Consider the following 24,703-nt stretch of genomic DNA (forward strand, 5'->3'; position numbering starts at 1 on the left):
TGAAGCGACGACACTGAGTCATGCAGCTACATAGCACGGCTAGTTACACAGTACTCGTTCCTGTATCTCAGGGAACCGAGGTTGCGTTAGTAACCGAGTACATTCCCTATTGAATGATTTCACTCGTACTGCATCGCTAGACGCTATGGGGAACCAGTACAATCCCGCTGTGCTATGTTAAGGGAATGACTAGTATTTTAACTTGCCTTAAGAACCAAAGGCCAAACTCCCAGAGTTCAGCCCGGCCTTGAGTAATTGTTCCAAGGAGGACTCTATACAGCCTCGGCACTCAAGGAGGGCCAAGAGCATACAAGAAAGCAGGCAAAGCCTGAAGCACTGGTTTTGCCAGAATGGCATGAATGTGGCCTATTATGCAGAAAGGACCCGGGCCTATAAGGCCGGGACGTCCAGATTCTAAAATCTGGTAAAGGTGGACGGTCAGGCCCAGCCGGCCACTGCACAGATTTCTGCATTGGACCCACAGCTAGACCACACCCAGGACGAGGCTACGCCTTTAGTCGCTTGGGCTCTTAGTCCCGTGGGGTATTGCAGGCCCAAGGAGGAGAATGCTAGCGCAATAGCATCTACTATCCATTTGGAAAGTCTCTGTTTCATGACCAGAAGCCCTTTGGTGCGGCTGCCAAGGCATATAAAGAGCTATTTCGGCTGCCTGAATGGGGCGGAATGCTCCATGTAAATTCTCAGTGCCCTAACAGGGCAAAGTAGATTAAACTCCTGGTCTTCCTTTGTGGGAGGAAATGCAGAGAGCGTAATGACCTGTCCTCTGAATGGAGTGGAGAGCACCTTAGGTATAATAATAATAATAATAATAATAATAATAATAAGTTTTATTTATATAGCGCCTTTCCAGAGCTCAAGGACACTTTACAATAAACATCAGAAATGTGAGAGTAACATCAAACAATAATACAGAAAGTAATTTGAAAATGGGACATATAGAGTAATATATATATATATATATATATATATATATATATATATATATATATATATATATATATAACACAACATAATAAACAGAATAAACAGAAATCAACATAAGAAAGGTAGCATTCAGAATCAGAATTAAGTTTATTGGCCAAGCATATTTACACATACAAGGAATTTGTTGTAGTGACAGAAGCTCCACAGTGCAACAGAAAGACAGCAACAGGACAGGACACAGATAATAAAAGAATAATATATAAATATCCAAATAGGCAATATACGAAGCAGCAAAAACACAATATATAATATAGACAACTATGTATATACAAGTCAAGTATGTGCACATTAGAAATGAGAAAATAAAAATAAAATAAGTGAGTGTGGTGAATGGATAATGTATTATAGTTGTGTGTTCCACGTTTATTGTTGAGTGTTCATGAGATGGACTGCCTGAGGGAAGAAACTGTTCCTATGTCTGGTCCTTCTGGTGCTCAGAGCTCTGTAGCATTGACCAGACGGTAACAGTTCAAAGAGGGAGTGTGCTGGATGTGAGGGGTCCAGAGTGATTTTACCAGCCCTTTTGCTCACTCTGGATAAGTGCAGTTCTTGGAGAGTGGGAAGGGTTGTATCAATGATTCGCTCAGCAGTCCGGACTACCCTCTGCAGTCTTCTGAGGTCAGATTTAGTAGCTGAGCTGAACTAGACAGTTACTGAAGTGCAGAGGATGGATTCAATGATGGCGGAATAGAACTGTATCAGCAGCTCCTGTGGCAGATTGAACTTCCTCAGCTGGCGAAGAAAGTACAACCTATGCTGGGCCTTTCTGACAATGGAGTCTATGTGAATATCCCACTTCAGGTCCTGAGAGATGGTGGTGCCCAGGAATCTGAATGACTCCACTGCAGTCACAGTGCTGTTCATGATGGTGAGTGGGGGGAGAGCAGGGGGATTTCTCTTGAAGTCCATGATCATCTCCACAGTTTTGAGCATATTAAGCTCCAGGTTGTTAAGACTGCACCAGACAGCCAGCTCCTTAACCTCCTGTCTGTAAGCAGACTCGTCACCGTCCTGGATGAGGCCAATCAGTGTGGTGTCATCTGCAAACTTCAGGAGCTTGACAGAGGGGTCTTTAGAGGTGCAGTCGTTGGCGTAGAGGGAGAAGAGCAGTGAGGAGAGTACGCAGCCCTGAGGAGCTCCTGTGCGGATGGTACGAGTGCCGGATGTGAATTTACCAAGCTTTACTAACTGCTGTCTGTCTGTCAGGAAGCTGTTTATCCACTGACAGACGGAGGTGGGGACGAAGAGCTGGGTTAGTTTATTCTGAAGGGTTTCCGTGATGATGGTGTTAAAAGCGGTGCTGAAGTCCACAAACAGGATCCTCACATAAGTCCCTGGTCTGTCCAGATGCTGCAGGATGAAGTGCAGTCCCATGTTGACTGCATCATCCACAGACCTGTTTGCTCTGTAGGCAAACTGCAGGGGGTCCAGTAAGGGACCAGTGATGTCCTTCAGATAAGCCAAAACCAGTCTTTCAAATGATTTCATGGCTACAGACGTTAGAGCCACAGGTCTGTAGTCATTAAGTCCAGTAATTTTGGGTTTCTTTGGGACGGGGATGATGGTGGAGCGTTTGAAGCATGAGGGGACTTCACACAGCTCCAGTGATCTGTTGAAGATCTGTGCGAAGATGAGGGCCAGCTGATCAGCACAGGATTTCAGGCAGGCTGGTGATACACCGTCTGGGCCTGGTGCTTTTCTTCTTTTGTTCTTTCTGAAGACCTGGCACACATATTCTTTGCTGATTTGAATTGTAGGTGTGGGGGAGAGGAGGGTTGCTGGAGGTGTTAAAGGTTGTGTGGAGAGGTGTTCAGGGCGGGTGTGGGGTGTTTTTTCAAAACGACAATAAAACTCTCTTTAAGTCGTCTGCCAGGTGTTGATGCTCCAGAGTGCTGGGGGATGGTGACTTGTAACTGGTGATATCCTTCATTCCTTTCCACACTGAAGCAGGATCACTGGAAAATAATTTTTTCCTTAGCTTGTCAGAATAATTCCTCTTTGCCACTCTGATCTCCTTTTCTAGTGTGCATTTGGCCTGTTTGTAAAAGACTTTATTCCCCTTTCTGTAAGCATCTTCTTTGGCCTGACGGAGCTGTCTGAGTTTTGCAGTGAACCATGGTTTGTCATTGTTGTAGATTAGATGAGTCCTGTTCGGAATGCACATATCCTCACAGAAACTGATATAAGATGTTACAGTCTCTGTGAGCTCGTCCAGATCGGTGGCAGCGACTTCAAAAACAGTCCAATCAGTGAGAGAGAAACAGGCTTGTAAATCCCGCTCTGTTTCATTAGCCCATCTTTTAACAGATCTTAACACAAGCTTTGCAGATTTAAGTTTCTGCGTGTAGGTTGGAATAAGATGAACCAAACAGTGATCAGAGAGTCCTAAAGCTGCTCGTGGAACCGAGTGATTTGCATCCTTTATGGTTGTGTAACAGTGATTCATTACTGTCTCTGGTGGGACATGTGATGTGCTGTCTGTATTTTGGCAGTTCGCAGGAGAGATTTGCTTTATTAAAGTCCCCGAGAATGATTAAAACAACGGGTGTTGTTGCACACTCTCTGTGATCAGATCAGCGAGTTTTTGCAAAGCTGTGCTCACGTGCGCTTGCAGTGGAATGTAGACACTCACGAGAATGAACGAGCAGAACTCCCGCGGCGAATAGAACGGCTTGCAGTTAATGAAGAGCGTTTCTAGATCTGAACAGCACATCTTCTTTAACACAGTTACATCTGTACACCACCTCTCATTGATGTAAAATCACGTCCTGTCACCGCGCGATTTCCCCATTGAATCTGCGTCGCGATTTAGCCAGGTTTCCGTGAAACACAGGGCAGCAGAGTTAGAAAAATTCTTGTTTGTCCGGGAGAGCAGAAGGAGTTTGTGCGTTTTGTTGGGTAGAGAGCGGAGATTCGCCAGATGGATGCTAGGCAACGCCGTTTGAAATCCGAAAATCTCTCTTTCCCCGCCTGCACCTCCTGAAGCGTTTGACCAGAGCTATGGCTCCGCCAAGTACAATGTCCAGCAAAACGTCCGAAAAATCTAAATCCGGTAAAAGATTTTGTGGTGTGTTCTGCCGAATGTTCAGCAGGTCATCCCTGGTAAAACTGATCTTATTTGAAAAACAAAAAACTGGAAAAACAAACAAAAACTGTACAAACACTGAAGAGCAATGCACAATAGCTGCCATCAGCAGCGCCATCTTGTCCAAGTTCATTCTGAAGACAAGTGAGAGGCCGAACGCTTAGTGCGAGTGAGAATACGAGTGGCTGAGTTTTGAATATACTGTAATTTAGCAATGGCGGTAGCTGGTAAATCAATGGTAATCGAGACAACATGAAACAAAACCATGGATGAGAGTTACTAATGAAAGGACGGAGCTGGACAATTCGTCGTAAACGAAAGAATGCTAATTTAGTGAGAGAGATGATATGAGACTGAAATGAAAGAGAGGAGTCAAACATAAAACCGAGATTTCTAATGATACTAGATGGAGCAATTTGAGAGCCAGTGATTTTGCAAGTAAAATCAGCGGGAACTTTGCTGGTAAATGATGGGATTAAATTAGAGTTAAGCCATGTTTTTATATCCTGCACGCAAACAGAAATTTCTTCATTTGGGTGGATAGCTAAGGCCTGCGTGACGTGTTAATTTGAATGTCATCAGCATAAAAATGATAGCTAAAGCCATGATGCTTTAGTATTTGATCCAATGATAAAATATAAATAATAAACAGCAAAGACCCAAGAATGGAACCCTGGGGAACGCCTTGTTTCAGGGGGCAGTAGGGGATCTGAAATCCTGAGTAGAAATGTAAAATTGTCTATCACATAGGTATGAAGAGAGCCAGGAAAGAGCAGTACCATATAAACCCACAGCCGAAAGACAAGAGATAAGCAAATCATGAGAGATGGTATCAAAGGCAGAGCTGAGGTCAAGTAGCAGAAGTAAAGACAGAGAGACAGAGTCACAAGAGAGTAATACATCTTTTACTACCTTTACAAGGGCAGTTTCAGTACTATGTTGTGGACGGAAGCCGCACTGAAGTGGGTCAAAGACATTATTTGCCACTAGGAAAGACCGAAGCTGAGAAGCTACAGTACTCTCCAATAATTTAACAATAAATGGTCAATTTGAAATGGGACGATAATTGGATAAGACTGTGGGATCGACATTGGGTTTCTTTTTTTTTTGTGAACAATTATTATTATTTTTTTATTTAAAGGCAATTTAAAGGCAATAACACATGAATACAAAAACTACACATCAAAGAGAAGAAATAAGATAGTAGAAGACCAGATAGTTGTTATGGACAATGGTCTGCATGATTGTTCGAGAAGAAAAGAGCAAACAACTGAAGCAGAAACAACATAATTATCAGTGGGGAGAATTACTTTTCACAAGGGATATACAGGCAATTCTGTGAGCATTATCAAGATTTCTGTCCAAAATGAAAACATTCAAATCTCTTCAAACAGTTATCAAAACACCCCTAGTTCCACTATCAGTCGCAGCAAAAGAGACCACCTTGCAATATTTACCATTGCATCCATGAACACCAGCCTTCCACAAATGGGCCTCCTGGACCAAAGCAATGTCAACCCTCTTTCGCCGCAATAGTTCTAAAAAACTTGAACGTTTACGGGGGCCATTTAAACCATTGACATGACAACTTAGTATATTAATTTCAGTCATTACTATCATATAAGTGAACTGAACAAATGAGAGAAAGTTATACCACTGCAAATAACTCAAGTCTGCCTTTAAAAACCATTAACATAAACCCACCCCATAAAACTTTACAGACTGGGGTGAAAACCCCAGGCTGCCACACTACCCTGTCTTAATCAGTGACAGTAACATGACAGCCAGTACCATTCTTTAGAACACAGATGCCATGAAATTCAGAGACTGGCCAACATAATATACATGAATCTCGTTCATATAACTAGCTGTGACGTTTATATCAACAAAATAATTAATCCAGAAGGTTAGTCCTGCTTTTCATATAGACAATGTGAAGAGAGTGCATTGCTAAGAGTGGATTATACAAAGGCCTTTAGGAGCAATGTCTTATACATCGGTTGAACATGATGAAATTACATTGAATTGTGTTGCATCAACTTGTTTTATTTAAGTAAATTGAACAAACAGCAGGATTTTGAAAAGATTACAAAATTGCAAGAAAATACTGTATTTTGACATGTCCCAAGTTATTGTACAGAGTTACATTTGAAAATTGGTCAACTTTATCATGAAGGCTAATTTTTATTTACTGAAAACATTTTAAAATATTGATGATCATTTAAAATGAATCAAGATTTAAAGTTTGGCTGTATCCTTCGGTGCCACTGCACATTTCAGATCACTTTTTTTTCCCAGTGCTTTTCAAAGTGAACACAGTGTCACACCAGAGATCAGGATCACTTGCTTTTTTCTTGACCTCAGTGACTTTAAACGTCTCGTAAGGAGGAATTAGCACCTCTCTCTCATGAGGGAGCTTAGAATATTTTGCAATTTCAACACCTTCACAAGTATTGATTTCAAAACAAGTTGTAGTTCCAAAAAATGTTGTTTTGTTACAATCAAGAGAGGATGAAGCAAAATAGCCGAAGCGAACCTCATTGTCATTATCATATATGTACACATCTTTTGTACCACGATAAGTATCATAGCATCTATTTTGTTGTCTCTTCAGAATCTGTATCGCTTCTGTTAACAGAAAGTGAAGTGAATACCATGTGAATGTCTTGACTTTGTATTTTTCTTTATCATTTTAAACAGCATTTTTTAAATCATCATATACATCATAATCAGTGTACACATAAATGGCGATTAAATTATGCTTTTTCAAGTTATCTTTTAGTTCCTTGTCATTGTCTGCACCTCTTTGCCAAAACATTTTAAATGCAGATATTTCCTTATTTAGATTTTTTTCTCCACCAGGTTTGCCATGTTCTCTCTACAGCCCTCATACTGATCATCAACTGAATTAGGTGCCTTATCCAATCGAATTGTCTTCCCTTCAGCAGCAGCTCTGTGATCCTGCAGCAACAGGACTCATAATGATCAATCATCAGTATTCATCTTTGTAATATTCATACTAGAACACACGCTTACCTGTCCTAGAGCAGCTAAAATGAGAAGAGCTTCAATGATCAGCAGCATCTTGATTCAGTCAAATCCCTCAGATGATCTATTCTAGTAGATCTAGTGAAGAGCAGATGCTGAAAGACAACACAACAGTGTTTCACAAATACGAAATCTGTCACTTCAATATGAATGCATAGCAAAACTGTTCACACCACAATTTCTTTCATAGTATATGCAATATATTTTTATATTTGTGGTATTTTAAGAAAGATGCATTAAACATTAAACCTGTCATGTTTACTGATGAAAGTGCTATATTGACCTTTTACTTAAACCCCAGATTCACCTGAGAATATGGTTGTCTCTTGTCAGAATCTGTTTTGTTTTTGTATTTAAGGTGTTCAATAAGAAGAGAAGATATGAAGATGTAGGCGCTCACAGCCAGATGATATCAACGGTCTTCAAACTAAGAGAGGGGAAAGTTTGGCTTTTTATATTGGATAAAAGGTGTGTGTGTTGAATTCCAATTTGATTTCACTATTCAGTTTACATTTGCAGAATTAACAGAATAGAAGCAATTCAAAAAAGTTTAAGGAATATTACATTTTGAAACCAGAAACAAAAACTGAAAGAGCAAATTAAATGATTGTGGTTCAAAAGATATATAAGATAAGTATGTTCGTTGAGGTTCATTTGCATCTTTTTTTCTTATCTGTTTGGAAAAGAAGTGACCTGAATTGTGCAGTTCAGTGAACCATGAAATATAATTCTTTATTCTTCATTGCTCCTCTCTGGAACTGAGGAGTGAAGTGTTACCTTTCAAAAGAGTCCAAAATCCTGTCTGTAGTCAAAGGTGTTCATGAACAGAAATGTACTCAGTTACTAACGTAACCTCAGTTCCCTGAGATACGGGAATGAGTACTACGTCACTAGACTCTATGGGGAAAACTCCTTTTTCTCTGATTACTGAAGCCTTTTTCAAAAACGCAGTGTAACTGCGCGGCCATTGGTTCGTGCAGTTCAATAAAAATGAACCAATATGCACGAGCCCATGGCGTGGAAGCCAGCCAGAATGGGCAAGGCATCTGGCTATATAAGCAGGCATCTCGCTATAGGATCCACAGGTTACTTCGACTGAAGCGACGATGAGTCGTGCAGCTACATAGCACGGCTAGTTACACAGTACTCGTTCCTGTATCTCAGGGAACCGAGGTTGCGTTAGTAATCGAGTACATTACCTATTGACTGACTTCACTCGTACTGTGTCGCTAGACGCTATGGGGAACCAGTACAATCCCGCTGTGCTATGCCAGGGGAACAATTAATATTTTAACTTGCCTTAAGAACCAAAGGCCAAACTCACAGAGTTCAGCCCGGCCTTGAGTAATCGTTCCAAGGAGGACTCTATACAGCCTCGGCACTCAAGGAGGGCCAATAGCATACGAGAAAGCAGGCAATGCCTGAAGCACTGGTTTTGCCAGAATGGCATGGCTGTGCCCTATTATGCAGAAAGGACCCAGGCCCATAAGGCCGGGACGTCCAGATTATAAAATCTGGTAAAGGTGGACGACGAGGCCCAGCCGGCCACTGCACAGATTTCTGCATTGGACCCACAGCTAGACCACACCCAGGACGAGGCTACGCCTTTAGTCGAATGGACTCTTAATCCCATGGGGTATTGCAGACCCGAGTATGCTAGCGCAATAGCATCTACTATCCATTTGGAAAGTCTCTGTTTCATGACCAGAAGCCCTTTGGTGCGGCTGCCAAAGCATATAAAGAGCTGTTTCGGCTGCCTGAATGGGGCGGAATGCGCCATGTAAATTCTCAGTGCCCTAAGAGGGCAAAGTAGATTCAACTCTTGGTCCTCCTTTGTTGGAGGAAACGCACAGATTTAACTTCATACAGGTTATTGAAAAGACAGAGTGATCTGGGAAGAGAGTTCTATAAGTTAGGGGCAACACCACTGAATGATCTTCCCCCCATGGAAGAGAGGCGATGCCGAGGGACGACGAGAAGGCAAGAATCAGAGGACCGCAAGGACGAGGTGGAGAATAGGGAAAGAGCAGATTGCAAAGATAGTAAGGAGCCAGACCATGCAACGCTTTAAAAGTAAGCAGGAGAATTTTAAACTTGATACGATAGGCCACTGGTAGCCAATGCAGATCAGCAAAAATAGGGGTGATGTGGGCCGAACGCTTAGTGCGAGTGAGAATACGAGCGGCTGAGTTTTGAATATACTGTAATTTAGCAATGGCGGTAGCTGGTAAATCAATGAAAAGGGCATTAAAGTAATCGAGACAACATGAAACAAAACCATGGATGAGAGTTACTGCATCGTTGGCACTAATGAAAGGACGGAGCTGGACAACTCGTCGTAAACGAAAGAATGCTAATTTAGTGAGAGAGATGATATGAGACTGAAATGAAAGAGAGGAGTCAAACATAAAACAAAGATTTCTAACGATACTAGATGGAGCATTTTGAATGCCAGTGATATTGCAAGTAAAGTCAGTGGGAGCTTTGGTGGTAAGTGATAGGGTACCAATAATGATGATTTCAGTTTTATCCATATTAAGTTTCAGAAAATTAGAGTTAAGCCATGTTTTCATATCCTGCACGCAAACAGAAATGTCTTCATTTGGGTGGATAGGTAAGGCCTGCGTGACGTGTAAATTTGAATGTCATCAGCATAAAAATGATAGCTAAAGCCATGATGCTTTAGTATCTGACCCAATGGTTAAATATAAATAATAAACAGCAAAGGCCCAAGAATGGAACCCTGGGGAACGCCTTGTTTCAGGGGGCAGTAGGGGATCTGAAATCCTGAGTAGAAATGTAAAATTGTCTATCACATAGGTATGAAGAGAGCCAGGAAAGAGCAGTACCATATAAACCCACAGCCGAAAGACAAGAGATAAGCAAATCATGAGAGATGGTATCAAAGGCAGAGCTGAGGTCAAGTAGCAGAAGTAAAGACAGAGAGCCAGAGTCACAAGAGAGTAATAAATCTTTTACTACCTTTACAAGGGCAGTTTCAGTACTATGTTGTGGACGGAAGCCGCACTGAAGTGGGTCAAAGACATTATTTGCCACTAGGAAAGACCGAAGCTGAAAAGCTACAGTACTCTCCAATAATTTAACAATAAATGGTCAATTTGAAATGGGACGATAATTGGCTAAGACTGTGGGATCGACATTGGGTTTCTTTTTTTTTGTGAACAATTATTATTTTTTTTAATTTACTTTTCTCCTTCTTAATATTTGTATTCTATATAATTGCACTGTCCTTAGAGCGGACCTGACCTACATTTCACTGCTGGTTATACCCTGTATAATTGTGTATGTGACAAATAAAAACTCTTGAATCTTGAATCTTGTACCCCACGATCACAAACCCTCCATTCTGATCATTAGTCAGAGATTATGACTAATTATTTGATAGACCGCTTCATGCTTGTGTAAGGACTACACACTTCACACTACAATGAAACTATAATTAGGTGTTAATGCCTAGGAATTTTTTCCCAAGGAGGAGTGATGAAATGCAAGTATCCAAGCACTAATTCACTTAACTCGAAATACATTTATATAGCCGGCATTTATTTAACAATGAACCATAAACCCAGAATGACTTTTTCCTTCAATTTCAATGTATTTAGTTAGAACACAATATCCCTTTGTAACTCAGAAATCAATGTCCTTTTAGTAAAGAACCAATGTCAAATGTTGGAATGTCCTTTCAATTCGGAAATCTAAATCCAATATGTTTCCTTCAGTATAAAATGTCTTTCTAGTCCGATCAGTGTAAGTGTATTTAGGAAAAAAATATGGGAGTGGAAAAAAATCAAATGCACCTTTCAAAATTAGAAATCAGAGCTCTGATAAAATCCTCCAAAAATGAAATAAAATATTCTACCCGGGTAGTGTGTTTTTTTTTAAGTATGCTGAGATCTCCTGCGCTTATCTGTTAGATATTACCAACAAAACAGTATCTTGCAAAAAAAATACTTAAAAAACTTGTGTCATGCTAGCAACACACATGGTGAACACTCGGCAAACTCACCGGAGAAACAAATCCACAAAAATCCACAAATCCTTGTCAGTGCTGAAACGTCTCTTCTCTCGTGATAGCGTATAAAAGATGATTTCTAAGTAGAACTAGCAAAACAGTTCTAAACCTTATGGTTTAAATTTTACTCCGTGTGGTTCTTTCCTCGTGTAGAGCTCAGCTCACTACTGGTTCTGTTTTTTCCGTTACTGAAAAACTATATTGGTTTCACCTCTCTGCAGCGCCACTACTGCCATCTGGTGGCCAATAATGATATGCAGTTAAAACACCTACCTAAAAACAATCTAAATACTAGATAAAACTAAAAATCTCTTAAATTTGCTTTAGGTTACTTTTAAGGTGGTTACATCCTCCCCCCCCTTAATCTGCATGCATTCTTGCATGTTGCAGCCTACACTGTCTCTGATGTTAAAGGCGTCATATGACATATGTAAGGTACTGTGTCAAGAGTAAGGGTTTGGGAGAAAGCTTTGTCTAACCCAGTTAAAATTGAGTGTATAACTGTAACTAGAGGGTTCCCTAAAGTTGGATATGTCAACTTTTTGGGAGCTGTTCGATCTCTAGAAGATCTTCTCAATGGCACCTCATCGTCAGAGATAATCTCCGTCTTCTCAAACTCGGTGGGTTCTTTTACATTCAATTCTTCCTCCATCTCATCCAATACAGTGTCTGTTCCATTTATAGGAGTACAATGTTCAATCAGATCTGTTACAGGAATACTTTCCTCAGCTCTTATAGTCTCAGGTTGAGCTCGACTGACCCCACAGGTTCCATCACCTTCACCGTACTGAGGTTCAAATACTGGAGCTTCAGGGTTCAATGTAGATACATCAAAGTTTGTCCTAACTACCTGATTCTCAGGAACGGACTCATTCACCATTTGAACATTTCGGTCATTTGATATCCCAACCTGAGATCTTTTCTTGTGTCTGGCTTCCTCTTGAACTGTCCTGCTGTCCTGCTCAACACTTGCCTGGATGCTTTGTAACTCCGGGTAGGGCTGATCGTAAAGAGAATAGTACTCAACCTCATCCTCTATCTCAGACAATTCGTCATTATCTTCAGCACCATCACCCTCAGGAAGAGGTGAGTTATCAGATTTCTGTCTAGATTTTGACTTTGTGATGCGACGTAATGGTACATCTTTCACAGTGGATGGAAGAAATCCACACGGCAAAAGCAGGTCTTGGTGTAAAACTCTTTCAGGTCCATCTGTATGTTCAGGAACGACAACATAGACAGGGGAATCTTCAATCTGCTTGACAACAGTATATATTGTTTCACTCCATCTATCAGCAATTTTATGTTTCCCCCTGATGCCAACATTCCGCACTAGGACTCTATCGCCTGCTTCCAATGTGGACTCTCTTACTTTGCTATCAAACCTCTGTTTGTTCTGCAAAGCATTCTTTAAACTGTGTGTAGTAGCTAACTGATAGCTTTCCGTGAGACTCTCTGTCATCCTCTTAACATACTCAGAGTGAGACACTTTAGTGTTTCCCTCTGGGTTCAGCCCAAAGGCTATATCAACTGGAAGCCTTGGCTGACGGCCAAACATTAGCTGGTATGGGGAGTAGCCGGTAGTATTGTTTTTTGTACAGTTACATGCATGTACAAGGGGCTGCACAAAATCCTTCCATCTGGCTTTGTCCTCTTCTTGAAGCGTTTCCAGCATTTCAAGAAGTGTCCTGTTGAATCGCTCCACAGGATTTCCACGAGGATGGTAAGGCGTGGTTCTCGTTTTTTTTTTCAAGCAGCACACACAGGTCTTTGATCAGAGCGGATTCAAAATCGCGACCTTGGTCGCTATGCAACCGCTCGGGAAAGCCATAATGGATAAAAAAAGTTGTTCCATAGCGTTTTCGCCACTGTCCTTGCCTTTTGATCAGCCGTCGGAACTGCTACTGCATATTTCGTGAAATGATCAGTTATGACCAAAATATTCTTCGTTCATTTACCGTCCGGCTCCAGTGAAAGATAATCCATGCAAACCAACTCTAGAGGACGTTGCGTTCTTATGTTCACAAGGGGAGCGCTTCGTTCAGCACGTGCCTTTCTCCGTATACATCTCTCACAGGTCTGAATTTTTTCTCACTTCCATAGCCATATGGGGCCAAAAGAAACGGGCACGCACCAAGTCCAGTGTTCTATCAGTACCCATATGTCCAACAGCATCATGAAGACTTTCGAGTGCTGACTTTCTGAACCTTTGGGGAAGGACAAGCTGATGGAAAGGCTCACCTTGGCTAATGCGTTTTCTGTACAGAACATCGTTTAAGATTACCAACTGCCCCAGTTCTCTCAGCATCAACTGGACCTCTCTATCTTTCTGACACTTTAATCTGAATGAGAGTCGCTTTCCTGTTTGGACAATATCTATTACTCTACTGATGGCCGGATCCTGTCTTTGCTCACGAGCCCAGTCTTCAACTGATCAGTCTTCAAAATAAATGTTCAAGTGACATTTGTGGTAATGTACATGATCCAAGCATATCAGGTTGACTGAACCCTACAGGAATAGCAGAGGCCTCAATCGCCAAGCATTCGACTGGTACAGGCAGTGAGAAGTCTGGTACTGTACTTATCACTGAAACACACTGATGCCTCTGACAGACTGCTCTCACAGCCTCAGATGGGAAATCAGCTCTTCTGTCATCCCGTAAGAACTGGGAGATGAATCGCTGGATACGGTCCTCCTCATCCTGGGAAGCTAGATCAGGCTGCTGTTGGTCATCAGGATGTGGACGCCTTGAGAGACCATCCGCATCTTGATTCCTCTTCCCAGCCCTGTACAGGATGTTGAAGTCAAAACTAGAAAGAGCGGCCAACCAGCGGTGACCTGCTGCATCGAGTTTAGCAGATGTCAGAATGTACATCAGTGGGTTGTTGTCCGTCACAACGGTAAACTTTGCTCCATAGAGATAGTCGAAAAATTTCTCTGTGACACCCCACTTTAAGGAAAGAAATTCGAGTTTATGTGCAGGGTATCTTTGTTCACTACGGCTAAGTCCTCTGCTTGCATAGGCTATCACTCTCAATTTGCCTGCTTGCTCTTGGTATAGAGCCGCACCGAGACCATGAGTGCTTGCATCTGTGTGTACAACGTAGGGCTTCTTCGAGTCGGCGAACCCAAGAACCGGAGCTGTTGAGAGCTTCTGAATGAGAGTCTTGAAGGCGTCCTCACAAATCGATGTCCATTTCTCATTGAAGGGCCTTTTGAAATCTGCACTTGAGGAACGTATCGAGCTACTGTGCGAGGAGGCTGACCGCCTTTTTGGAGGTAGGTACCCAGCGGTTAAGTCATTGAGAGGTCTTGCAATTTTGGAATAGTCTTTTATGAATCGCCTATAATATCCGGCAAATCCAAGAAAAGACTTAAGCTCCTTGATGTTATTTGGCCTGGGCCACGTCGTGAGAGCAGCTATTTTGGCCGGGTCGGTCTCTACCCCACTAGCAGACACCACATGCCCAAGATATTTAACAGATGTTCTAAAAAATTGACATTTATCTGGCGAAAGCTTTAAGCCAAATTCCTTCAACTTCTGGAGAACTCTAAGTAATCGGTCCTCATGTTCCTCAAGAGTAGCTGAGAAAACTATGACATCATCAAGAAAAAACAATACTTCTCTCAAATTCATCCCACCCATGCACTTCTCCATTACTCTCTGAAAAGTACTGGGAGCATTCGTAACTCCCTGCGGCAACCTGTTGAACTCCCAGAAACCCATCGGGGTCACAAAAGCCGTTTTACACTTGTCTTCCTCCTCCATTTCAACTTGATAATAGCCAGACTTGAGATCCATAATAGAAAACCACTTCGAGCCAGTCAAGACAGAGAAGGCCTCTTCAATGTTGGGTAAGGCGTATGCATCTTTGATGGTTTGGCTATTCAACTTCCGATAATCCACACATAGTCTGATGTCACCGTTCTTTTTCTTCACCACAACAATCGGAGAAGCAAAAGGCTTTCTCATTCACATATGATGTTAGCGTCCTGAAGCTCTTTTAAATGATGTCTGACAGCTTCATAGTCAGAAGGATGGATCGGTCTGGGCCTCTGTTTAAATGGAGTTGGATCTGACAAGCGTATTCTATGTTTAACTTTAGTGGTATGACCAAAATCGAGGTCACTGAGTGCAAAAACATCTGACACTGAATTTAATTTCCTAGTGATTCTCTCCTTCCACTCTTCGGATAAAGGAGAGTCAGCGAAATCAAAAGTGAGTTTCCCACAATCAGACACATGAATAGAGTTGCATGTTGCAGAAGATGAAGTAACATCACGGTGTAGTTCTCCTGCATTGGGAGTTGGCAGGGATGACACAGCGTTAGGAAAGGAAAGCTCAGCAATGTTGTGTCCTAAGGGCACTTTGATGTCATGTACCGTCTCATTCTTAACTAAGACAGGCACCTTGAAAGATGGGACTGATGGGCTTGTCATAATGCATCTGCTCGCATAGCTACTGATGGGCTTGTCATAATTCAGCTGCTCGCATAATAACACAAACACCTTCCATTCATCACATCACCCCTGTTCTTCAACAGCTTCACTGGCTTCTGGTTCAGTTTCGTATCCATTTCAAAGTTCTTTTATTAACATTCAAAGCCATTCACAACAAATAAATCTTATTGTTTACGCAGCGGTGTTGTGGCTTCTCCCTTACTTTGTTGCGATCTTTGAGAAGAATCGTAGATCCCGGACGAGCCCCCATTTGTTACGATTCTTCTCAAAGATCGCAACAAAGTAAGGGAGACGCCACAACACCGCTGCGTAAACAATAAGATTTATTTAAATAAAGTAACAAACATGAAATGTCAGGAGATCAGTATAAGTGTTAGTCAGCGTGTAAGCATGTAACTGTGTAGTAAACTCAAGTGATATCAGTTCAACCAAACATAACGAGAAGTCCAAATCAAAATATCGTCATCAAAGGAAAGTATATCACATCAGATCTCCGAAGCGGTTGTGCTCTCCCATAGCCCACACGTGCCGTCAGCTCTCTGGAAGCCTCCAGAGCCGTAACAACACCAGCGAGCCATCCTCTCCCCCTCTCTGTTTGACAAAGTGCGTCTTTTAAAGTACCCTGATCTAGTTCAGGTGTAAAGCCACGCCCTCCAGCAATCAGCAGCAATCAGCCTGTAACTCGGGACAAACACAAAAGCACTCACTGCACAGGAACTCATTGAACCGTCACAGTTGCGTTATCACTTTTAATGACATGCTCCACAATGATCTTCTGAACGTCTGGTGGATTGAAAAGATCATTGGCAGAGGCTACTTGATTCATGAGCCCTTCAAGTCCCTGGTACCTTACTGGGACCCCGGGGAGTCGCTGGAGGACTACATTAACCTGGCTCTGCAGGTGAGCGGCTCAGCCTTCAGGTTGGAGTTAGCTGCGGAGCCCGTTCACAGTTCTCCCGAGGTGGCGACCCGACAGCTGTGCTCGCTCACGAGGCTCCCGAGAGAGCGGTGTCCGCTCACGAGGCTCCCAAGACAGCTGTGCCCGCTCACGTTCCTCCCGAGGCGATGATGTTCGCTCACGAAGCCCCCGAGAGAGCGGTGTTCGCTCACGAAGCCCCCGAGAGAGCGGTGTTCGCTCATGAGGCTCCCGAGACGATGGTGACCGCTCACGTTCCTCCCGAGACAGCTGTGCTCGCTCACGTTCTTCCCGAGACCGCTGTGCTCGCTCGCGTTCTTCCCGAGACAGCTGTGCTCCCTCACGAAGCTCCCGAGACAGCTGTGCTCCCTCACGAAGCCCCCGAGAGAGCGGTGCTCGCTCACGAGGCTCCCGAGACAGCTGTGCTCGCTCACGAGGCCCCGAGAGAGCGGTGTTCGCTCACGAAGCCCCCGTGAGAGCGGTGTTTGCTGATGTTCCCCACCCTGATGTGCCCCCCGAAGCGGTGGAGCCCACCATTGCCCGCTCCAGGGTGGCAGCTCCACACTCACCGCGGTGGTGGCCGCCGGTTCTGCCCTGGGTCTCCATCCCGCCGGCGCTGCCTCAGAGCCCAGGTTCCCTTCCTCTACACGGGCCTGGCCCACCATCCCTCCCCCTGTTCCAGACAATACCTTCTGTTCATTCAAATACACAACAATGTCCTCTGAAACACAACTCTTAAAATCTTCTAACAACACAAGTTCTCGTAATTGCGCAAACGTTGTAACTCTACTAGCTGCACACCATTTGTCAAACAACACCGTTTTCTCACGAACAAACTCACCAAAGGTTTGACTGGTAATTTTCTGATGGTTTCTGAATTTCTGGCGATAAGCTTCAGGTACCAATTCGTACGCTCTTAACACTGCAGATTTAACGGTATCATAATTCAAACTTTGCTCAATAGGTAAGGCTGTGCACACTTCCTGAGCTTTACCCACTAATTTACATTGCAACAGTAACGACCACAACTCTTTTGGCCAACGTAATGTAACTGCAATGCGCTCAAAAGCGACAAAATAAGAGTCTACCTCTGTCTCTCTAAAAGGAGGAACAAGTGTAACGTATTTACTCACATCAAAACTGTTCACAAACTCACCACCAGATGAGGAGGTACTCTGAGATAACCCGGGTGGCGGACTTTGACCCGGTACCGATGAAACTGGTACATTCCCTGATGAACGAGGAGCTGGAAGTCTAGACCTGGGCACAGGCACAGGAATATTAGATGGCGATTTGGCTTGCAGTTCCAAACAATGTAATTTAAATCTATTATCAGCCTCTAACTTCAGAGTCCGAAAATGAAGAAGCTGCGCATCATAATCCGGTTTCTTTAACTGCAGATCCAACTCCTTTAATTTAATAGCTAGCATAGGATCAAAACGGGGATGACTAGGATCTATACTAGGAAAAGTAAACGTATCCTCATCCCCCGGAATTTCTGTTCTCATCCTCGCTAACCCTTCCACCGACTCATCCGGCAAGATTCCAGCCTCAACTAATTCGCTATACAACTCATCTTTAATAACTTGTTTTGATCCCTCCCTAGGAACAAGGACATTAAAGAAATCTGCAATTAGCAATAAATCCGCTTTACGACACTTATTAAATTCCTCCGTCGTAGGAGACAACGTAAATGACGTTAAATCAAATTGCATACTTATCCATAAACTCGTCCCACACAACAAGAAAATTACCAGAACAAACGCGTGTTCAACTATACCAATTATCTTCATTTATATATAACTAATGGACGAGCCCCCAATTTATGTTACGATCTCTGGTCTAGGTCAGACTGTAACATAAATAACACAGCCACTTCATCTGAGTTGATCATTTGATTTCTCTTTCCTTGTTCATGTATGTTGCAATAGTATCCGCCGTTCTCGGCTAAGATACACAAACAATATATTCAAAACATACAAAAACAATCAGAAGCGAAATCTTCAGGGGTGAGCTAATGCCAAAAATAATAAACAAACAGAAACTAACTTCCCCACAAAAGAACTACCTTCCCTACAGATCAAAAATAAAAGAAACAAAACATACAATCAAATTCCCTATCTCCTTATCTGCCCAATAAACAGGAGAAAAAGTAACGGCCTAATGGCCTACAAAAGAAACAAGGCACTCACCCCCTACTGCTCTACAACACAGTTACGAATTTACAAACATGGTTCAACAAGACATCAATGTCCTACGATAAGGCTCACACAGGTCAATAACGGCACTCGCCTGGAACAGAAAACACAATCTGTCGCAACCACATAGTCACCAACTAGCACAGTATCACAACAATCTTGAGCAATCGATCAAAGAGGCAGAGAGCCCCCTCCAGTGGAATGCCAGGGAATTTATAGTTCTGGCCTCTTCTCCGGTCCAACCACCAGCAGACTCCCATTATGTCCAGGACCAATCCTAAAAAGGAACGAAACAACAGCCACAACAACAAAACCAACATATAATGCATTAAGTCATAGACGTAACAACAGCCAATCAGAATCCACCAGACTTTAAAGAGCTTGAGCATTTAAATGACAGACAACATAACTGCAGCACTCACTTATAATAAATAGAACGTTATCATCTGTTGGTGTGAAAAATACATAGTTAAAATAGTTATTATATATCTTGTTCTTGGTGTGAACAGCTTTAAGTGATCTGATTTGGCCAAATTAATTGAAGATCTGATTTGTCACATGACAAGTTAAACTAGCATTTCCAGATGCGTTCAATAAAAATCAACACGGAAAGAAAAGCAGACTCTGAGGTGTGGACAGATATCATGTACTGTTAGAACGGGAAGAGACTGTTAAGGTTAAGAATTAAAAAAATGGACTTAATATAAACTTTGATATAAACACTCTGACTACTTACAATGGGCACAAACTGCATGAGAGTTGAGGCAATGGCCAGTGACAGCAGCAGGAGTAAAAGTGGTAGTATTTTGTACGAGTACGCTACTACAATATTGTATGAATTTGCTGACTTGTTAAATTGTATGAATTATTACTACTTCAACATGACACTTTGTTGAGGGTTCTTGCTGATGGGGCCGTGGGATAAGTGTGATAAGCAAAGTTTAACAAACATCAAATACTGTGCAAAATGTATCTGCAGTACAGTTCAGTCAAGCTGCTGAGACCAACACAGACGCACCACTGGAAGAGTTTGCCTTTGCAGCTTTTGATCAAACGCATCCCAGGACAGGCCCTCCTTTGGTCTTCCCTTTCAGCTGAAACAACGAGAAATACATGTTGAGACAGTGTGTTAAAAATGATTTGTGACCAAAATATTTATGCTATTATTAACACATAAAATAAGGATATTATATAACTAACAAAACCTGTGAAGGGTTGAATCTTTGAAGGATGTGTTCAGCTTCTTCAAGATCAGCATTGGGAGCTTCAAGTTCAAGTTCCCTGCAGCTTTCTGTCAGAATTGGTCAAGATTATGAGATTTAAAAATGTCACGAAGCACAGAAAGAGAGCAAAACTATGTGTAAAGGAATTATGGTTTACAGTTGGGAAAAATAAGTGATGGCTTTAACAAGAGATGATTTCTTAAAAGAGCTGCTGGAGAATGTGATCTGACGGAACTGCAAGACAGAAAACAATATTGATTTATAATATCTTCAGTACAATCACTGCTTTAACTACAAATACCCCAGTAAAAGTACAGTTACTGTGGTAAAACAATTTTAAGAGTTGTGTTATTGGAGTAGGGAAACATGAAACCGGTAATTGTGAAATATGTGGACATTCAGAAACAGTGGATCATGTATTATTAGAGAGCACAACGAGAGAGGATGAAATGAATCCAGTCATTAAAAGATGCTGCTGTATACTCAAATAATTATTAAGTGATGGAATAAATTATAGAATTGAAAGTGAAGTATTTCTCTTTTTTAAATGGCACAGGACTAGTGAACAGCATTTAAGGAAATGTTTTATTTTTCTTAAGAAAAAGAAGGGGGTTTGTTTTGTTAGTGAATCAGCTTTCTCCAAGTTTATCTCCACACTCCAGTCCAGTAGGTGGCGGTGAAGCAGCTCACAGTAGTTTTGCTGACCGCCAGGTAAACAGCAGAAGAAGAGAAGAATTCTTCACCTGAAAACTGAGGAAGGGCCTGTCGAAAGGTTTTCTGGTGACGGCTGTTGAGCGGATTGGCAAACGGCTGGATTGTGACTGGTGTACGGATGGTAGGAACTGACGTAGATTCCGGAAGCGATCCGGAAATGGAGGATGATAGGATTGAGGAAGATAGTGGGGGAAATTCAAGTTTAGGGTGGAACATAGTTAAAACAAAGAAAAGGAAGAAAAGTCGTGATTTAATTTCAGACTCGGAAAGCGACAAGGGAAGTCAACTGGCACAAAGAAAGAAGAAGGAGTATAAAGTAATGGTAAAGTTTGCTACCGAATCCGTGAGTAACATCAACCCTTTGAAAATTACAAAAGCAATTAAAGAAAGTGTAGGGATTGTAGAGAATATAAAAACTATGAAGGATGGAAGACTGTTGTTATTTTGTAAAGATAGTAGGCAACAAAAAGCAACTTTGGGAATTAAATCATTGATCGGACATAAAATAGAATGCTCAATTCCAGAAGAGAGAAACTGGATTAGAGGTGTAATATCTGGAATTCCTTTGGATGTTTCAGATGAGGTGATTAAAAGAAATGTAAAGGGAGCAGCAGTTAAGGAAGTAAGACGCTTGAAATGTTTCAGAAACAATGAGAAAACGGACAGTCTTTCAGTTATGTTGGTCTTTGATGAGATCAAATTACCAGAAAGAGTATTTTTGGGATTTGTCAGCTATGGAGTCAGATTATACATTCCTCCTCCAATAAGGTGTTTCAAATGCCAAAAATATGGACATGTGGCTGCTGTATGTAGAGGCAAACAAAGATGTGCAAGATGTGGAGGAGATCATGAGTATGGTAAATGCGGAAAAGGTAAAACCCCAAAATGCTGTAATTGTGGGGGCGAGCACAGTGCAGCTTATGGAGGTTGTGAAGTAAGGAAAGATGCAATTAAGGTTCAAAACGTGAGAATGGAAGAAGCAATATCATATGCTGAAGCACTTAAAAAAGTAAAACAAACCCCCAAAGTAAGCATAGTAGAGGAGGCCCCTGTTAGGATACAACCACAACCTAGTAAGATGCCAACACCAAGAAAAAGAATTGAATTGATTGAAGACAAAGTTTCATTTATAGCTTTTGTGGCAGAAGTGGTGAATTGTTCAGCGCAGACTGAAAGTAGATCTGAAAGGATTAAGATAATCATTAGAGCAGCAGAAAAATATTTGGAACTAAAGAACATATCAGTTGACATGATAAATGAAAGACTCGTGGTACAAACGACAAACAGTCAGACATCATGTGGGGGCTCATAATGGCTTTTGTAATCTTGCAGGGGAACGCAAGAAGTTTAATTGCAAATGGGCAAGAATTTAAGCATTTTATAGCAAATTGTGATGTAAACCCAGATATTATTTGTGTTCAGGAAACGTGGCTTAAACCACAGTTAAATTTTCTGATTAGTGGGTATGAGACAATTAGGAAAGACAGGAATAAAGGAAATGGTGGTGGAGTAGCAACATTTATTAAGCAAGGTATAGGGTTTAGGAAAGTTGAAGATAACAATGAGTATGAGGCTGTGGCAGTGGAGGTATGGGAAGGAAATCAGAGTATTAGGGTAATCAATTTTTATAATCCATGTGACAAGCTAACTAAGGATATGATGGAAAATATTGGAGGAATTGGGGATTTTAAAATGGTGTGGTGTGGTGATTTTAATGCACACAGTACTTTATGGGGGAGGTCTAATACTGATTATAATGGATTGATCATAGAAGATATGCTGGACTGGGGAGAGCTAGTATGCATTAATGATGGAAGCTACACAAGAGTTAATCTTTCTCAATGCAAATATTCTGTGTTAGATTTGACAATAGTGTCAGAAAATTTAGCTCAAAGATGTGATTGGAAAGTATTTAATGAAAGTACTATTGGTAGTGATCATTTTCCTGTTTGTAGTACAGTTGGAGTTGACTTAATAAAAACAGGTATGGAAAGAATTCCTAAGTGGAATTTTAAATCGGGGGATTGGGAGTTGTACCGAGAGATATGCCATAACAAAATGGCTGAAATTAATGATGATGTTGTGGAAGATATTGATGTTTTAAATTCAAAAATCAGTGAGGTTCTTAGGAGCACAGCAGAAGAAGTATTTGGTAGAAAGAAGGCATGTAGTAGGAGGAAAATTGTTCCATGGTGGAATGAAGAATGCAATGTGGCAATTAAAGAAAGAAACAAAATGCTTAAAAAAGTAAGAAGATCTTTTAGCTATGATGATTTTATTGTTTATAAAAAAGCTCAGGCAATTGTAAGGAGGGTTATCAGGACAGCAAAAAGAAATTATTGGAGAGAGTACTGCAATAATATTGGGGGAAACATTGAAATCAATGAGGTTTGGAATATGATTAGAAAGATGGGAGGAAAACAAAGAAATAATAGTATTCCGACGATAATTCATAATGAGGAAGTAGTTGTCTCTGATAGCAGGAAGGCAGAGATACTAGCACAAACATTTGTGAAAGTACATCGTAATGAAAATGTATCAAATGACATGATGAAGATAAGGGAACAGAGTGTGAGAAAGAATCCACATATATTGGAAGTTAAGGAGTCAACTGGAGATTCATTGGATTATGAATTAACTTTGTATGAGTTAAAAAGAGCAATGCCAGGGACCAAACAATCTTCTCCAGGTAGGGATGAGATATGCTATGAAATGATTAAGCATTTATCAGATTCTTCATTAAATGTCATTTTAAATCTTTATAATAAGGTATGGAATTCAGGAAAGCTTCCAATGGAATGGAAACATGGAGTAATTATCCCAGTAGCAAAACCAGGAAAAGATCATACGCAACCCATTAATTATAGGCCAATAGCTCTAACCTCAAATATATGTAAGATTATGGAGCGTATGGTAATGAGCAGGCTGGTTTATGTTATCGAGAGGAGGGATATCTTCTCCCCTTATCAAAGTGGCTTTAGAAAAGGGAGAAACACTATGGATTCTGTGCTGTGTTTGGAAGCTGACATAAGAAAGGCTCAGATTAATAAAGAAGTTTTGGTAGGTGTCTTTCTGGATGTTGAAAAGGCATATGATATGCTGTGGAAGGAAGGACTTTTAATTAAGCTGGATATGATGGGAATAAAAGGTAAAATGTATAACTGGGTTATGAACTTTCTGTTAAATAGAACTATTCAAGTCCGAGTGGGATGTGAGTATTCTCCGATTTATGCAATTGAGAATGGAACTCCTCAAGGAAGTGTCAGCAGTCCTATTTTGTTTAACTTAATGATCAATGACATTTTCTCTCAGATAGAACCTGGGATAGGGAAATCCTTATATGCTGATGATGCTGCAATATGGAAAAGAGGTAGGAATGTTAAGTTTGTTCAGGAAAAGGTTCAAAATGCTGTCAACTTGATAGAAAAATGGGCTAATAAATGGGGCTTTAGGCTCTCTATGGCAAAAACACAAGTAATTTGTTTTTCAAAAAACAAGACGAACCCTAATATAAATATTAAAATGTATAGAGAAACATTGGAGCAGACATCAGTTGTTAGGTTTTTAGGAGTATGGATGGACTCAAAATTAAATTTCGGAGTACATATACAGAAAATAATAGATAAATGTAAAAAAGTGATAAATATAATGAGATGTCTTGCTGGAGCTGAATGGGGAGCTAATCGGCAATCGCTCAAAAGTATTTATGTGGCACTAATTGGAGCAACTATAGATTATGGTAGCATGGTGTATAGTTCTGCCTCAAAAACTCAGCTTGCTAGGATTGAGGCAATTCAGAATCAAGCATTAAGGATATGTTGTGGAGCAATAAGATCTTCACCAGTGTCGTCACTTAATGTTGAGACGGGAGTAATGCCACTAGGAATGAGAAGGATTAAGTTAAGAATGAGGTACTGGGCAAACATAAAAGGTCAATTGGAAAATCATCCAGTTAAGAATGTTTTAAGAGACTGTTGGGAATATAACTATAAAAAACTAACAAGTTTTGGATGGTTTAT

The 24,703-nt window shown here is 41.3% G+C and overlaps 1 protein-coding gene and 1 pseudogene across 2 annotated transcripts in view; one reads left to right on the plus strand and one right to left on the minus strand.

Moving 5' to 3' along the window:
• Positions 1–6,328: 6,328 nt before the first annotated feature.
• On the minus strand, positions 6,329–7,375 carry LOC306867234 (NAD(P)(+)--arginine ADP-ribosyltransferase 2-like; annotated as a pseudogene). Its single transcript has 2 exons — positions 7,127–7,375; positions 6,329–7,051 (listed from the first exon to the last, which is right to left on the minus strand). The product of its transcript is annotated as an NAD(P)(+)--arginine ADP-ribosyltransferase 2-like (transcript).
• Positions 7,376–7,530: 155 nt separating this feature from the next.
• LOC306867471 (protein NLRC3-like) overlaps positions 7,531–24,703 on the plus strand; it is a 40,210-nt gene continuing 23,037 nt past the window's right edge. Inside the window, exon 1 of the mRNA XM_079413134.1 lies at positions 7,531–7,606. The gene's annotated coding sequence lies outside the window, so the exon portion shown is untranslated. The remainder of the gene's footprint in view (positions 7,607–24,703) is intronic.

The sequence above is a fragment of the Barbus barbus genome (assembly GCF_936440315.1).
Source record: "Barbus barbus genome assembly, chromosome: 49".
In the NCBI taxonomy this organism is placed as follows: Eukaryota; Metazoa; Chordata; class Actinopteri; order Cypriniformes; family Cyprinidae; genus Barbus; species Barbus barbus.